At 37.9% G+C, this 2,570-nt stretch overlaps 1 non-coding gene across 1 annotated transcript; it reads left to right on the top strand.

Moving 5' to 3' along the window:
• The first annotated feature begins 2,134 nt into the window (after positions 1 to 2,134).
• On the top strand, positions 2,135 to 2,241 carry LOC117707936 (U6 spliceosomal RNA). Its single transcript, XR_004606681.1, has one exon. It is a non-coding gene; the product is annotated as a U6 spliceosomal RNA (small nuclear RNA).
• Positions 2,242 to 2,570: the final 329 nt, after the last annotated feature.

Raw genomic sequence — 2,570 nt, 5'->3', positions numbered from 1 at the left:
GGTTTGAATCTGAACACGTATCTCATTAATGCTAACTGCTTAGTGATTTAATCCGTGGCGCAGCAAAAGCACGAAGGCAAGATGCCACGGAACGTGGCTTTTGTTGAGCCGATTCACAGGTCTAATGTGGATTTCAAATAACTTGTGTGTGCTTGTGAGCGTTTATATATTATTTGTGTCAGCTAGAAAAAGAACCAAGTATTAAGTATCAGGACCAAAGCCAAGTAAATTGAAGATGTCAGAAATAGCCAAAAGCAGAGGATGAATTACACGGGTTTTTTAGAGCACCCTGGGGTATGTCCAGAGGATGTTTCTAGCTTAGCTCTCAAGGCAATAAACTCTATGTAAGTCATCAAATAAATAAATGTAGCACAGCATAATTTTTACTCTTTGAGAAACGGTTTTTTCTCTCCAAGAAGCAGACCTTTTACATGTGACGTTGGACTGTAATATATTGCTTTTAAACCGAACAGGGCCATAGAGGTTTACAATAAACCTACATCCTTAGATAAGCAGACATATTCCCTGAATAAGTAAGTCATCTTGAAACCTGGATTCTGAACATGCCTGAGGCAATCTCCTCTCTTGGCCCAGGGTTTACCACAGATGAAAGAGGAAAGAGCTCTGGATGAGGAAAGCAGGGAGACTAGAGGCCTGTAGAGTTCAACAGCTGACTGTTTTTTCATCTTGTGCACTTGGAACTCTGGGGGCATTTGTGTCTGGTCTAGGACTCCCTCATCACACATCTTAGAAGCCACCATTACAAACATCAAACGGCAGTGTGCGGTAACAAAATCAATTGAAAACTATGGAGACTGTAAAGTATAAGGAAACAAAATTTGACCTATACTTGAAGGACTCTATTAAGTTAGATTTATACATATTTCCAAATGAAAGCTTTGTGTTCCTGAGTCAAATTATGTCTATTAAAAGAATTCTCTTGTTGTTTTAAACTTTTAAAGGAATACTATCCCGGTATTAACTGATAAGCACAAGTTAAACTAAATCTCTTCAATATCACTGAGGTGTCAGATAGCCACTAGCTTTTTGTGGAGGTCAAGCAAGGAGATTAAGTAGAAATCTCATGGAGTTAGCATGCCATCTCCTACTCTCCACAAGCCTTTGAACTGTGGGCCCTTCTCAGCCTATAGAGTCCTGGTTTCTGAAAGTAATCATAGAGGATTATGGCTATCCTTGGTTTGAAAGTTATGAGTCCTTATCTTCTTTAGAAAAGGGTTTATTTAAAATAAAAATGAATCAACTAGTATATCACATTTCAAAGCTCACAGATGAACCCGATCATGGCTTATTTTGTAATTTCTCTGAGTAGTGGGTAGAGGAGGCACAAACATCTTCCTTCTGCAATGATACTGAGGGAAGCATGCAGCTGTGACATGATCATTCTAATTCAAAATAGGGGCAGTAGGAGACCAATGGGATGTCTTCCTGTCCTCAGAACTGTCATTAAGAATTTCGGGTTGAGAATCAAGGATGAATACCTTGAAATAGGAGTGTACTTGGGAAGACTAACTTCTCTCTGCTCAGATTCTTACCCACAAAGTACCATTTCTTCACTTAAATTAGTGGTTCTCAGCCTGTGGGTCACACCCTCTTTGGGGATGGTCTGACCCTGTTAAAGGGGTTGCATATCAGCTATCCTGCAAATCAGATATTTATATTATGATTCATGACAGTAGCAAAAGTACAGTTATGCAGTAGCAACAAAATAATTGTATGTTTGGGGCTTACTATAACATGAAGAACTATATTAAAGGGTCGCAACTCTAGAAAGGTTGAGAATTTAAAAAGCAAAGTGTTGAGAACAGTATAGTAAAGACTGATCATGGCAATATTAGGTTCTTTAGGATTATTATGACCTACTAATATATACACACAGCCATGAGAACATAAAGTGAAACTAGTCTTTTAGCATACAGATATATTTACAACAGTTGGTCTTGTAGCATACCCCTTTAATCCAAGCATTCTGGAGGTTGAAGTAGGTGGGTTTTTGTGAGTTCAAGGCCAGTTTGGTTTACACAGTAAGTTTCAGGACAGCCAGGGATATTTAGAGAAACCCCATCTTAAAAAAAAAAAGGAAAGAAAAGAAAAAAAAGGCAGGTTCTAGATTTTTGTGCTTGCTTCAGTGTCACATACACGAAAATTGGAATGATGCAGAGAATGTTAACATGGCACTTGTACTAGGGTGACATGCAAATTCATGAAGTGTTCCATGTTAAAAGAAAAGTTAATCTTATATTAGATCATAAGAAATAACCATTGGGCTGGAGAGATGGCTCAGCATTTAAGAGCACTGACTGCTCTTCCAGAGGTCCTGAGTTCAATTCCCAGCAACCACATGGTGGGTCACAACCATCTGTACTAGGATCTGATGCTCTCTTCTGGTGTGCCTGAAGACAGCTACAATGCACTCATATAAATAAAAATAAATAAATCTTTAAAAAAAAGAAATAACCATCAATTCCATGCAGTTGGTAAAATAAAATTCTAATTTGCTGAGCATACAATAAAATTGTCTATCATAAGTAAAAACCGTCATATGTTTAAAA

The sequence above is a fragment of the Arvicanthis niloticus genome, chromosome 4 (assembly GCF_011762505.2).
Source record: "Arvicanthis niloticus isolate mArvNil1 chromosome 4, mArvNil1.pat.X, whole genome shotgun sequence".
Classification (NCBI taxonomy): Eukaryota; Metazoa; Chordata; class Mammalia; order Rodentia; family Muridae; genus Arvicanthis; species Arvicanthis niloticus.
This window is presented reverse-complemented; position numbering and strand designations above follow the sequence as displayed.